The sequence below is a fragment of the Cavia porcellus genome, unplaced genomic scaffold (genome assembly GCF_034190915.1).
Source record: "Cavia porcellus strain 051 isolate PalLab524CR breed Dunkin Hartley unplaced genomic scaffold, mCavPor4.1 scaffold_5, whole genome shotgun sequence".
Classification (NCBI taxonomy): Eukaryota; Metazoa; Chordata; class Mammalia; order Rodentia; family Caviidae; genus Cavia; species Cavia porcellus.
Genome location: NW_026947488.1, coordinates 77,061,983 through 77,077,341, shown reverse-complemented (window position 1 = coordinate 77,077,341; position 15,359 = coordinate 77,061,983). Strand labels below are relative to the sequence as shown.

Below are 15,359 nucleotides of genomic sequence, written 5' to 3'. Positions count from 1 at the left end.
ATGGCAAGCTTCGAGGCAGCAGCCAGAGCAAAAGGGGGACAGAAAAAGCCTCTTGTTCTCCTTTATATTGTACATGAGCCACCCCCCACCTTCAGGGACCATGTAGAACTCAGGAAATTTCCTTGCCCTCTTTGCACGGGATGAAGATATTTACAAAGTAAGAACCCTGTTCCCTGCTGAGTCTCTCAGTTAAACTTCTAAACTGCTCAAGTTAGCCCAATGTATCAACCATTGCATCTTGATACTGTATTCCTACAAAAAAGGAGAAATAATCAAATATAAAACCCAGAATTAAGCCACATGGCTAACAGCTGTGTTAATAGAAAAGTGATCACATATTCTGAGTTTGGGATCAGCTCCATGTCAGTCTCTGAAGTTGACATCAACTCCCTCTGGGACCAGGGTAATTTACCAGGCTGAGCAAGGCAAAACAGTAGAACATCAAATTATTCATGTGTCTTCTATCCCAGGTCCTTACTCTCTCTCTCTCTCTCTTTCTCTCTCTCTCTCTCTCTCTCTCTCTCTCTCTCTCTCTCTCTCTCTCTCTCTCTCCTGCTTGCCTCTGAGGGTTTGAATTCCCTTAGATATCAGTTCTCTCTGACAGTCTCTATCTTTAGGCTTTAGTGGGCCTTAAATCCCCTCTCATTCTCCTTTTTAAATCAAAACTTAACATTGCACTAAAGAACCTAACCTTATCATTAATAATATTGAAAGAAGCACCAAACACTGACTAAATGTGTATATATCAAGAACACTATTATGTTCTGATTAAAATCATTATGATAATCACTTCGCACACTGCATATCTTACAAATATTAGATAGTTAAGCCTAAAAACTTAATATTCTATCTTTGAAGGAATAAATTTTCCTAACTGCTTTTTGTCATTGCTTTAACTAACTACCTAAAAATTTTTGAGTGCTTGACCCATTCATTTCTACACATGAACAGATATAGTTCATCTGGTTCATCGTTTTTGTGATTTTAAGAGGCAAAAACTTTGTCTCTTCTTTGTTCTTTCTGATCATACAAAGGCTGTATTTCATTAAGAAGCTATAAGCTACATAGAAAAAATCTAAGATATCTGATTCTAATGTTTTGTTTGAAACATTTTACAACATTGCCTGCATAAAACAAACACAATACTGTTTATTATCCTTGAGTCCTTTGGCAACTGATTTTATTGGTCAGTTTCATTATTGTTGGAAAAATCGTAACACCTACTCGGTTTGTAAACTGAATGAACTCAAACAGCCTTTAACACAGGTTGATCTTTATAGCTACATGAGAATATTACTTCTATAGTTTTATGAATTATGTGTTAACAGTGCAGAGCATTCTAACTCCTGTCTAGTTAATGTACCGTTACGTACAGCATGAAAGTTTGTAATATTTATAGCTACAGTATTTTGATTTTATACTAAACTTCATGATTAACTCTGATGTTTTAGAGAGATTCATCATCTCTTATAATGCCAGCCTTAATGTAAACCCTATCAATAGACTCGAATTCTGCAAATTATATATCACACAGCTACCAGTGTTTCATTACCAATTATGGTTGATGTTTGGAATTAATAGGTCAGTAATTATATCACATAGGTTCTGAGATTTCATTATTAAGAATAAGGAGTGAACAATGGCCGTGGTATTTTAAGAGCTTCTGAGAAGTGATATGAATGCTAGTGTCACTCTCTGCTTTCAGAAAAGTAAATGTCATATTCAGACAACATGAGATCCTCTACTTCACTCTAACATTGGTGAACACTGTCTAATTATTCAATCATTTGCAATCTTGAGGGCAATATCACTCTTATCCACCCTTGTTTTACTGTGGTATTACTGAGATATAAAAAGTATATATCTAAGGTTTCCAGATGACATTTTCACCAAGTAAGGTGTGATCAAAGTGCACGATAAATACTTAAATTTTAAAAACATCAAAGTAAAAAATACATAGCCATTGGAACCCTCAAAATCCTCTCCTTTGCTACAAGCATCATTTGCAACACTTTCTGAAGCAGTATTAGAAGATCTTTTGTGTCTTTAAGACATGGTGTGATCTAAACTTATGTAAATGCTGTTGCCCTGTGCCATCCAGGGGGAAGGAAGTCAAGATTGTAAAAACATTGTAGTATGCCCCATCCGCCTTTTTCACCTGATCAAGCACCATACAATTTCTGATTCTATCCCAAAGTTATGAAAAGCATTCAGGACACAAGGCAGCCAGGAAAATTCAACTAAAGACTTGAAATGAGACTTTCAGAACTACTTCAGGAAAGGGCAAAAATAATGGGATAAGTGTTTCCAAATCAAGACAGTGTATTTCCAAGAGGATAAATGGCAATGAGTCTTTTACTGTAATTTCTTTTAAACTTAAGCTTTATGCTTTTAGATTATACCTCACATATATGCATTGTGTTCTCTTTAGTTCAAGCTGATTAATGTATGTATCCTCTCATATTTATTAGTCAGTTTTGTGGTAAGGACTTTTGAAACCTACTCCAGCAATTTCAAGTATAACTCTAGTAAGCACTACACAATAGAGCTCTTAAAATCATTTCTTCTGTATTACTGAAAATTTGTATCCTTTGACTAACATCTTTTCATTCACTCCCACATGAGCTACCATGTAATCCAACCACCTAATCCAATAGTCTATTCTCCATTGGTTAGCAATAGTCCATTCCTAACTTCTAGGATCCTAAGAGATTGGCCTCTCCCCTTCACTGGACCACCTAACTCAGCACTTCACATATGCAAGGCAAGCACAATACCACTGAACTGCAACCTTAATCCCATACGAGATCAATTTTTACATATTCCACCTTGGATCATATCTGTCTGGCTTATTTCACTTAATATTATGTCTTCCAGGTTTATCCATTTGTGATAGCAAATGACAGGATTTCATCCTCTTGGAAGATTGAATAGTATTCATTGTGTAGACATACTACAATTTCTTAACTCACTCATCCAGAGAGAGGCACTTTGATTTCCATGCATTAACTATAGAATGAATAAGCTGCAATAAGTATAAAAGTACAGCTGTCTCTTTACCACACTGATTTAATCTCTTTTGAATAGTTTTATGTAGAAGTGAGAGTGCTATATCATTTGGTACTCATATTTATAATTTTTGAAGATATTCATAAAAGTTATGCTAACTTACATTTATACAGTATGAAGTTTTCTTTCTCTTCATAAATTTACTAACTCTTATTATCTTTGGTTTGTTCAGTAATATCCATTATAACAGAAATAAAGGAATATTTCATGATTTTGCTTTGCAGTTTCCCAATAACTAGTGATGTTGAGCATGTTTTTTTCCAAAGCTTATTGGCAATTTGACAAAGCAAATTCATAATTCTTTTGAATTATGTCCATTCAAATTCTTTTCCTTTTTTTAAATTCGTGGTTTTTTTTGGTTTTTCTTTGCCCTTGAGTTCCTTATGAATTTGTACATTAGTCTCATCTAAGGTATGTTCACTGTTACAAACTCGTCTGAATCTGGTGAAGCAGAAAATTCAATCATACAACTTTAGTTAAGCAAGTCTGTTATTTACAGATAGGCACCAAGGGAATATAAAAGTTTAGGATTATAACCCTGTTCCCAAAGGCTCAGAGAAGCCACCTGGAATACAGAGACTTGACTTACACACTTAGACAGGAACCATATGAAGGAACCATAAAGCAGGCAGCCCTGGGTCTTTCTACCCAGGAAAGAACGATGTGCTGGGACAGAGCCTGTTGTTCCAAGTGGATTGTGACATGACCCAAGGTGTTCTGTCCAGTGTCTTCTTATCTCAAGATTTGCATTCTCAGATTTGCACATGAGAACTAGAGCCAAAAAAAAAAAAAAAAAAACATGTGGAGAACTGAGTTGACACAAGGCAGTTTGGACAACTGTCCTGTTCTCCACTACTTTATGTGCCCACTGAATAGATATAGGGGTGAAAATCTGTTTCATTCAATTGATGCAACACCTTAATGACACATTCTCAGTGAAACATCAATGATCTAAGCCAGAATACAGTTCAACAGGTTCAGGAAGACTCTTCTATAAATCCTTATAGATAGGATGATTGTACCTACATGTAACCATGATCTAACCAATTTCAAAACAACTCAGGTAAGCAGTTGCTATCAACGTCAAAGTACAATTATTCAGGTGGTATCACTCTTTGAAGCCACTAAGCCAAACCACTCCCCTCTCTTGATCAATCCAGAATAGAAGTTTTGGGAACTCTGGTAAGGTTTTCCATCCAATGGGAAAGAGAATAGTACCCACTAGAAGGACCATATTACTTTGTTATTATTTGATGTTACTACATTTTAGGTGAGATCAGTAGGTGCACAAGTATAAGAAGCATCACCCCTAGATCTGAATCAGTGTACACTGAATTAGGTACTTCTGCTACTTGAAACACAAACTAAGCCCAGAATGTGAACCTCAAGTGGAGAAAAGAAAAAGAACTATTAGGAAAAGTGAGAATAGGATTTCCTAAAAATAATTTAATCAATCAGTTGTTTGATACACCAGTGAGTCTCTACATGTACTGAGCTACCATATTTACCTTGACTAAATTACATTTTTTGTAATCCATAACACCATAGGTAGATGGGGATATCCCACCAAAGCAGTTGATGTTTCATTTAAGGTCTCCATTAGCCTGCAGATGTGTGAGTAGTGCATTGTCCTTCCATAACAGGCTTTTTTTTTTATCTTTTTGAGACAGAATCTCACTATGCAGTTCAGACTGACCATGTACACATGTAATTTTATAGGACTAGAAACTCCAAAGATTTTAAAGGCAGTGCCATGCTCATAGATTGAAAATGTCCTTCATGATGAAAATGGTATGATGTAAAGATAGCAGTTATATACGTCATCTTGCCTAAGTAGACAAAAGCACACCTAAGTGAGATACATACTCTCTCTAGGACCTGAAGAGACCTGCCAGTGGTTGGCCTCTAGTTTGTTAATATAAACCATCACTGCTGAAAATTTTTGCTTGATTATACCTGGTGTACAGGATAATCAGGTATACAGGTGCACAGGTGAGTAAAACCCAGAATGCACAGGACTTACCCCAAAGAATCACCAAATGGGATCTAATCCTTCTGAAAAGGATTTTGCACATCAAGAGAAACCACCAACAGAGTGAAGAGACAACCTGCTATGTGGGAGAAAATGTTTGTCAGCTGTTCCTCAGATAAACTATTATTATCAAGAACATATAAAAACTAAAAAAAATCAGTCCTCCCAGATTTAAAAATCCAATCCAAAAATGGACATCTGACACAAACACATACTTCTCAGATTAAGAAATACAAACAGCAAATAAATATGTGAAAAGTGTTCGACAGCACTGGTCATTGTCATATTGTTTTATTTATATGATAAGGAAAACACATGTATTTTGTTCCAGAAAGAATAACTGCAGCCAAGAAATGACTCAGGCCATATCTGCCTTTACTTTGACTAACCCACTGTGAACCACTTTGAGGTGACTTTTGAATGTCTAAAGAAATTTTTGATGTGCTATAAGGTTTGGGTTTTTCACATTGGGTTCCAATACATTTACTGAGGGTACAATCCTTTCCCAGCTTAATTACTTTTGCATCTTGGCCAGAAATCAATTGCCTTTTATGTGGGTATGTATTTGGGAACTTTATATTGGTACTTCAGTGGTTTTTCTATCTTGATACCAATGCCATTTTGTCATGATTGGTGTAACTTTGTGATAAATCGTGGGATTTGGGAGGATTGGAGCTCTAATTTTGTTCCTTTATCAAAGTTGGTTAGCTTATTCAGAGCTTTTTCTGTCTTTACAGAAATTTAAGAATTAAAATGTTTATATATGAAAAATGGTGATGGTAGTTTGATAAGGGATTGTGTTTTATGATCTTTATTATTTTTTCTACTTGTTTTTGGTTTATCATCTTTTATTTTTAATATCTAAAGGGAAGATATGAAGATATTTCATCACTTTCTTCTTTTTTAATAAATGTACTTGGTGCTAAAAATTTTTAAAAACAGGAATTTGACAGAATTTGACATTCTATCTTGATAGGAATCTGCAGAAATTTGGTATGGAAGTAATGTATCTCAGCACAATAAAAACCATATATGACAGATTCACAGCTCCCATCATGCTCAATGGCAAAAAGTTGAATGTATTTCCTCTAAAATAAGGAGCAAGAAAATATAATAGGATGTGCACTTATACTTATTTCATCAATATTGTACAGGTATCCTAGTCACAAATCATAGGCAAGCATAAGAAATGAAAGGAAAAGAATCAGTAAAACTGTCACCATTTACAGAAGTCATAATTTCATGTACAGAAAAGCCTGAATATACCAACAAAAATATATTAAAACTAATAAAAACATTAAATGATAGGAAACAAAATCAATATTTAAAAATTAGTTGTGTTTCTATACACTAACAATGAACTATCTAAAAATAAATGAAGAAAATGATTTCATTTATAATAACCTCAAAAATTAAAATGAAATATTTAGAAATATATCTAATCAAGGAGAGGAACAATCTGTAAACTGAATTCTATAAAAGATGGATGAAAAAACTGATGATGAGAAATATAAATGAAAAGGAATGGATTAGAAAACAATATTATAAAAATACACACTCAAAGCAATCTATACATTCAATGCAGCCCCTATCATAATACATAAATCTTTTTTACAATAATTGAAAAAATAACTCCAAAATTCACATTCTCTACTAAAGATTCTAGATATTGAAATCAACCTGAGCAAAAAGAGCAAAGCTGAAGATATCACACAAACTTGTTTCAAACACACAATAAAGCTATACTAAAACTGCACTAATAATATAATATGAAACTGACATTAAAAACAGGTACATAAATTTCATTTCACATCCATAAATCCACAGAAGGCTAACTAGAAGGTATGAAACTGTAAAGCTACTGCATGTACTATAAAGCATAACCCCAAAATTGTGAAAAATATAAGGATGCAGCACATTCAGAAACAACATGCGTCGGTGTGCTGATTCCTCAGGCCTCTAAAGAATACAACATGAATGGTTTGTAATACTTACAGAACATGAAAAAGCTTAGGGCCTTTTGTACTCATCCATTTTTTCTTCCTCTTTTCAGTTTTCCTGTTTCAAAGTCATCCAACTGTGCCTTCTTGGCCACCTCACTGCTGGGTAAGAGTGAAAGTTTGCATAGCTCTTCCTATGAAGTAAGGTTAGAAATTATGGCTCAATGATCACATCCTTTCTCCACTTTTCTGAGCTCTTTGCAACCTAGTCATTATAGAAAAGTCAATAAAATGCTGTGAATGAATCAATCCACAAATGAATGCATGAATGCTGCAATTTATTCAACAAATTCCTGGAGGATGAAGTTAAAACAAATATTGACATACACTGTCTACTCATATAACTTGAATATTAATGGTTAATGCAGGCAAATTTGTATCAATTGTGGTTTAAGATGTGTTGATTAACATCCCTTCTATTTTATAGACGAAACGATGAGGTGATTATTGCATAGCATGTTATCACTTTATTTACATCATGCATCAACTAAGAGCACTGAAAATCTAAATCAACTTTTTATAGTTTAACCCTGAAATTGTGAAAAATAAAAGAATGTAGCACTCTCAGAAACAATATGTGCCTTTGTGCTGACTCTTCAGGCTTCAAGAGAGTGTGATGTGAATGGTTCCTAAGAAAATCAGAGCACTGTTGGAGAGAGGCGGGAGCCTTAGAAGCAGATCCTGTGTGGATCCTCAGGGTTGTGGGAGTCCCTCAGTGACACCTCGCCACTCTGGGCAGTGATGGAGATGTCTACATAGAAGAGTGATAGTATCTGACTATATATCTCCACACTGAACTATTTTCTGGCTCTGGAAATTGCTGTAGGAGATTAGATGACTGTTATAGATCCAGGTCTGTCTGCAGAAAGCAAAAATATCTCTCAACACATCTCAGAGACAAAGATGTCTGCATCTTTATACTCACAGAAAATGCTATTTTCTTCAATGTCTTTATCAAAAATGTACACAATGTTTTCAATGCCTTTTTCACAGAAGACAATACTGAGCAAAGTATTTCATATCTTGATCAAGAATTGACTACCTTTGGATTTCCTTCATTGTACAAAGAACCCAAAAGAAAAGAAGCAAAGAGAGAATTAAAAACACAGTTCCTGTTTTAAATTGCATGGGTGAGCTACTTGAACTTCAGTGCAGAACCTTCTAGCTCAGGCAAATGTGGAAACAGAAAATTTGAAACTGGAAAGTGATATGGACCATCTGCAGAGCACCATGCAAAACTTAAGGAACAACTGGAAACTTCTAGGAGGGAAATTACTGGGCTTCAGGAGAGAGATAGCTACAGTGCAAGGACAGGAGTTTGTATCAACTGCTAAAAAACAAGAAGAATGAGGTACAAAAATTGCAAAATATGATTGCAAGTAGAACTACTCACTAGAATAATGATATGAAAAGTGTGACTATAATCAACTAAATAAACATCTACATCAACTTGTTATGAACAAAAAGGATAAAAATATAGCCATGGATGTTCTAAACTACATGGCAGAACTAATAGAAAAAAGGCTTCTTTGAGGACTGGTGAAACAGAAACCAGGAACAAAGATGAAATGTATAAAACTCTCTTGAATGATTGTATACACCATCAGAAACAAATCCTAATGCAAAATGCTGAGTTTAAGAAGGTTTTTCAGCCAATGAGAAAGGAAATGATTTTTCTTCTTTCTCCCCCAAAGAAGAAACCTAGAGAAAGAGCAGATGAGACTATAACTGTGTGCTCTGATGTTGAAGAAGATCCCAAAGAATGGAACAGAGAGCATGTGGGACCTTTCCTGTGAGACTATGAGAGCAACTTACAAACAGCATCAGAAAACAGTGTTTTTTGAAATCATGTAGAAAACCTGACAATCAAGTTTTAAAGTTACAAGCTTTTAATGATAAAGACATAATATCACAAGACCATGAACAAGAAACTGAGAAACTGGAGTTAGAAATTCCACCATGTAAAGAAATGATTAGGGGGCTGAGGATTTAGCTCAGCGGCATAAGCGCCTGCCTTACAAGCAGGCAGTCGTGAGTTCGATCCCCAGTACAGATAAAAAGGAAAAAGAAAAAAGAAAAAAAAAAGAAATGATTAAAATTCAGCAGCAGCTTTCTACTGTGTATGGTGATGATACCACTTCACTATTAAGAGACTGTTATTTAAGAGAAATGCCTTAAAGAAGAATCACGCCTTTTTAAAGAGCACAAAAAGAATTTTGGGAAAGATGAAGCTTTATAAGAAGTAACTATTGGCCTAAAATTGCAGAAAAAGACATTTGAAGAAAAGCGAACCATTTGGTTGAAGCAAATTTTTAACTATGACTTCCTTTGACCGGCAGAGCTCAGAAAATGTGAAACTTTTCAATCCCTTCTCAGGAAACTCTGAACAAGACAACCTTCCAATACAGTCCAAACAAACAAAACCTCCCAGTGTGTCTGATGGGTCTCCAGTTTGCACATCTAAAGTGACAATGTCTTACTGTTCTGTTTGATAGTATCAAGTTTGAGGGTATAGGCAACTACTTTGAAGCCAATAAGATTCACTATGATGCCCATTCTGGTTTGACTGTTATTTTCTTTTGAATTTCAGTAATGTTTCCAATGTTTAGGTTTTATTGGTTTTGTTCTGTATTATTTTGTTCAATTTTATTATACCTGATGATATAGACAATTATTTTTAAGGTAGCAAGAGGCATTATGGTAACCATTGTTGATTACCTTGTATTCTGTTTTTATATCATGTACTATGTCCATTCTTTGTTTTGACTGACTGCTTTGTTTTGTCACATTTGGTTTTATTTTCTTCCAAAAAAAAAGTAATAAGAACTATGAGAGTAATAAAACCTAAAATGTGTAAATGTTATTGTAAAAAGGAGAGGAAAAGAAAGTGTTCTAAAGGACACAACTGCAAGTGAGTTTAGGTATGTAAGATAGATGACCATATTACTAAGTTTTTGTTGGATCATTGAACACAACTGTTTGCAGTCTCACTGTTTGAAGGTCCACTTTGTATGCCTTAATCTTGTAACTTGAACAACTATTTCTAAGATGACAATATGTAATCTATTAACTAGTGATTTCTTACTGTTTATTTTTTTTAAATTCTGTATTACTTGTACCCTTTTACTGTTTTGTTTTGTTTTTCTTTAAATAACATTTTTAAAAAAACAAAAATGGGCATCTGAGATGAGTACACACTTCTTAGATGAAGAGAAATGAATGGCAAACAAATATATGAAAAACTGTTAAAAAATAAAATGAAAGTAAAATGATAAAGTCTCTATCTGCTTCACCTATTCTAGACTCCTGCCAGACTCCTGTGTAGCAGATCATAGATCAATCAATGTGTTGAATAGAACTCCTGAAGAAACAAAACCAAATCAGACCGGAAGAGAATGTACTACTCAGATGTGGAGCAGCATGGCTTTCAGACCTGGATCACAAGGTTACTACAATGAATACTCTTTGACCTACACAAACTCTCAAGTGGAAAAAGATGATTTATGGTACATGTGTGGATGAGAACTTTTTCACTAACATATTCATCAAATTTGTTGAAACAGGGCGTGTCAAAAGTGAATCATCCAGAGGTGATTTAAGAATAGTCCTAGTTGTTTGTTTGAACTACCTGTCTTCCCCCAAAGAGCTGAAATGCTAAAGCTATTTAAAAGGATATAAAACTATTTAAAAGGATATAAAAGCTGGGGACGTATTTTTAGTAACAGAAGCATCTGTCTCTGTGAATAAAAGGATGTATAAATGTTTGGATGGAAACAGAAGCACTGGAATGAGTTTCCTCTCTATAGGTATTAAAAATAGCACTTTTAGGAAACTATTGTAAATGTTTAATTTTGTTCCAAATATAGTTGGCATTGGAAGTTGAGCCTTTATTTGAATGCAGACTTTTAACAAAACAAGTTCTACATTTATTATATCTACAAAATGAATATCTACAACACTTAGTTATGAACAAATGGATGAAAATATAGCCATGAATGTTCTAAACTACATTGCAGAACTAATGGAAAAAGGGGGTCCTGGAGGGCTGGTGAAACAGAAACCAGGAACAAAGATGAAATGTATAAAACTCTCTTGAATGATTGTATACACCATCAGAAACAAATCTTATTGCAAAATTCTGAATTTAGTTTGATTTTGGAACTACCTGTTTCATATATTTTAAATAAAATAAAATATATGTACATTTTGTATGTAGATATACATGATTATATTAAGCTTTAAGACTTGAAAATTTCACACCACCATAAGTACAATATTTCATACCAGTTAAATACTTTTAGTTTATAGGTATATTAGGACCATTACCCCACTTTTTTTTTATTAGGACCTACACCCACATTTTTTCTGCTTCCCTGTCACATAGAGCATTGTTTCTCATGTTTGATTTTCAGTCCTTACGCCTTCTTTCAGGTTAATTATATTTCTTATACAGAGCATCTCAATGGACCCTACTTCCTGATCCACTCTGCCTGTTTCTTTTTATTAGTGTATCAAGGCCATCCATATTAGTGATTATGGCCAACCTTCTCTGCCTCATCTCTGCCATGCTGTTTTTCTGCCATTGGTTGTCTACTTTTCCTCTTCATTCCAATTTCTACTCCATTCAGTGGGCCCCTTCAGCCACTCTTCCTGAAACCATGGTCCTTTTTTTCTCTCTCTAGAATGTCCTTCAGTATTTTTTGTACGGTTGGATTGGTAGTCATGAAATCCCCCAGCTTGTCTTTATCATGGAAGCATTTTGTTTCTCCATTAATTTTGAAAGATAGTTTTTCTTTTTCTAAAATTTTATTTAAAGAAAAAAAACTAAACAGTAAAAGAGTACAAGTAATACAACATTTCAAAAAAATAAATAGTAAGAAATCACTAGTTAATAGATTACATATTGTCATCTTAGATATAGTTGTTCAATTTACAAAATTGAAGCATACAAAGTGGACCTTCAAACAGTGAGACTGCAAACAGTTGTGTTCAATGATCCAACAAAAACTTAGTAATATGGTCATCTATCTTACACACCTAAACACACTTGCAGTTGTATTCTTTAGAGCACTTTCTTTTCCTCTCTTTTTTACAATAGCATTTACACATTTGGGTTTTTTTATTCCCACAGTTCTTATTACTTCTTTGAGAGATAGTTTTTCAGCATATATCAGTCTGGGTTGGAGGTTATTTTCTTTTATGACTTGGAATACTTCACTATATGCTCTTCTTGAGTTGATGGTTTGTGTCAAGAAGTCTGTTATGATTCTGATGGGTTTTCCTTCATAGGTGATCTGTTTCTTTGTTATGATGGCTTTCAAAATTCTGTTCTTGTGTTGAATTTCTGGTATCTTGATCATTATATGTCAGGGTATAGATCTATTTTGGTTATAGCTGGCTGGAGTTCTGTATGCCTTATTTATCTGAATATCATTTCCTTTTTCTATATTTGGGAAATTGTCTTTAATTATTTCTGTAAATAGCCTTTGTATTTCATTATTATTTACCCCTGCTTCTTCACTCACATTTTTTTATTCTTAAGCTAAAGAAACTTGTCATCTTCTAGCCTTTGTATTGTTACTTCCTGGTTCCTTGTTATTTGTAAGAGATATTTCCTTTTGTGATTACAAGTTACAAACCTATCTTTAAGGTTTGATAGTCTATCTTTAGTTTCTTTCAAGCAGATTCACCAGCTTTCAATGGAGTTTTTAATTTCCAGGTAATCTCTTTGAATCTGTTTCATGTATTCTAAATTTTTTATACTTTTCATTGAAGGTTTCCCTCCTTTTTCTATGCTCCTCTATTTCATCTGTGTCTTCTTTAAAAGTACTTTAAAGGTACTTTATTATTTTTCTTATATCTTCCTTTACTTGTAATAGTATTTCTGTTTTAAATTCTTTTATAGTTTCACAAAGTTGTTTCTTTATGTCAGTTGCTGTTTCTTCAGAAACTGCAGGTGTACAACTCCCGATCTCTTCTGTGTTTACATCTCCTGGACCAGTACTGCTTAGGTTGGGTGCCAGAGACTTCCTTTTGCTTCTTCCTCTTGTCATGTTCCTGGCTTCTTCTAGACATGTGGTAGTGGGGTCCCTGGCAATTCCTGTATTGGTTATAATTATTCTAAATTGTGCTGGTTAGGGATTTCTGCTGTTTTCTGCTTTCCCTAATCTGCTGGTGACTACTGGAGTATAAGCAGGGGCAGGGCATCTTGGGCCCTCCCTTCTGAGCTGGTTAACCACAGGGCATCTTCACCACATTAGTGTGTGCTGCATGGGCAGGGTTGGATAGGGATAGCTTTAGGGAAACCTCAACCTATTGGACCATGCACAGGAGCAGGATTCAGTCTAAGCAATTTTTACCAATCTGCTCTGTGCTAGGAGTGGCTGAATGAAGCCGGCTACTGTTCTGGTTTTGGGCTTATCCTGCCTGACTCCTACATGGTGCCTGGCCAATGGCTCACTCCCACAGGAGGACTGAGTCCCCCACACTCACCTCTCGCCAGTGCAGTTCTCAGGTCCACTGCTTTCCTTTGCTACAATGTCTCCCCATCGAGGCCTTTGTGCTTGCCAGACACCTGCTTCACTGTGACCATGCATCTCTGGATTTCAGTGGCACTTCTCACATAGTGGGACCAGCTCTGGTGAAACTGCATCTGGATACAGCCTTCTGTTTAAGTTTTTCTTTTCTTTTCTTTTTTTATCCTCTCTGTGGGCTTTGATTCTCACTTTACTAACTTCCTTTGTTGAGGGGACCCATTTCTTTCCTTCTGGTCTTCTCCAGAATGCTATATTCCAGTGAAAAGTATGTTATTGTGGATAATAGTAATGCTAAAAAATGCAGGTCAAGGTCTGCCTCTAGATTTTCATCACAAAGCTTTAATTGCCTAGCCCTACTTGTCCCTGAATATAGAACGTCCAGTTCTTGCTAGGTAGAATAGTATGGTTCTATCTGCCTTTTCCTTTTCCATTAGTTCAGCTACTTGCATACACTCACCCTGTTTGTGAATGGTCCCTTTGAATTCCCTCCTCCCATCCCCCAGCCTGTTTGCATCATCAGCTCACTGTCTGTGACTCTGGAGTTGTGTAGCAGTACCCATTTTCTGTCTGTTAGACCATTAGTAGAATATTATAGGAGACATGAATGAATGTACTCCTAACAGTAATCATACCTGTAATCTCAAAGAAGTAGCTCTGGAATGATATTCAATCTCCACCTTCAGTTTAATACATGGTCACATCTTTAAATATTAAATATATTAATGGACTTTCAGATTATCATATTCCAGAGGAAGAAATTTACCTAGAGTATAATTATTCTTTTGTTATTTAGCAGTAATGTGGTTGAAGAAAGGCAATCAGAAATTTTAAAAACAGTTACTGATAGATTGTCAAGACTTTCTCCTAAGGGTTTATTTTATCAGCAGTAAACATGCTGATTTGTAATACAAACCTCTTGCTTTAGAATACTGTACTCTATGAGAACAGAGTTCTAGGAAACAGTAGGATTTTGTTATATGTTTCCATTTTAAAGTGGGTTAAATTCTCTATTAAAAATACTTTTGAGTCTTTAAACATCAGATGTGAAAAAAACAGTAAAATAAAAACTCCAGATTCATTGTGCCTTTGATATTCACACAGATCTTCTGGAAGCCTCAATCTACATATGTACCAATTCTACACTGATCCCTAATCACCTAAACTTACCAGAATGTTAGAATGATTTCATTATTGAAAATTCCCTGAATCTTTGTTGGGAGCCGCGGCCCAGCCCGGTCGTTTTACTTGGCGGACGTTAGGCCTGTAGGAAAGAGCAAAGCCTGAGCTAGATTACCCCTCCCATCGAGTGAGCCAAAATGGCGCCTGCTTCCTGCCCCCTGATTGCCCTGGCAACGTAAACAACCCGCTCTGTAAGATAGTCTGCCTAGCAACAACTGATGTTAGCCAATCAGCCCGCATCGGGCGCTTTGAACTGATTGGCCACTGTTACCCTATAAAAGTAAATGCCTCTCCCGCCACGAGAGAGAAGCACAGAGGAAGCACAGAGAGAGATAGAGAAAGTCCACCGGCGAGAAAGGACTGGTGGCAGAGAGGAGGCCTCGCGGGGCCCACGCGGAGACAAATAAAGGCAAGGTTGCACACCGCCAGACTTTGTCGTGTGTCTTTCCTGCCGGCCGGGAGCGACCCCGACAAATCTTCACACAAAATTGTTGAGATTTTCTCTTTCTTTTCTAGGGAAGTTCTGTGTTAATACATCTATGC

The 15,359-nt window shown here is 35.5% G+C and overlaps 1 pseudogene; it reads left to right on the top strand.

The window, feature by feature from the left end:
• The first annotated feature begins 1,309 nt into the window (after nucleotides 1-1,309).
• On the top strand, nucleotides 1,310-10,623 carry LOC100722569 (afadin- and alpha-actinin-binding protein-like; annotated as a pseudogene).
• Nucleotides 10,624-15,359: the final 4,736 nt, after the last annotated feature.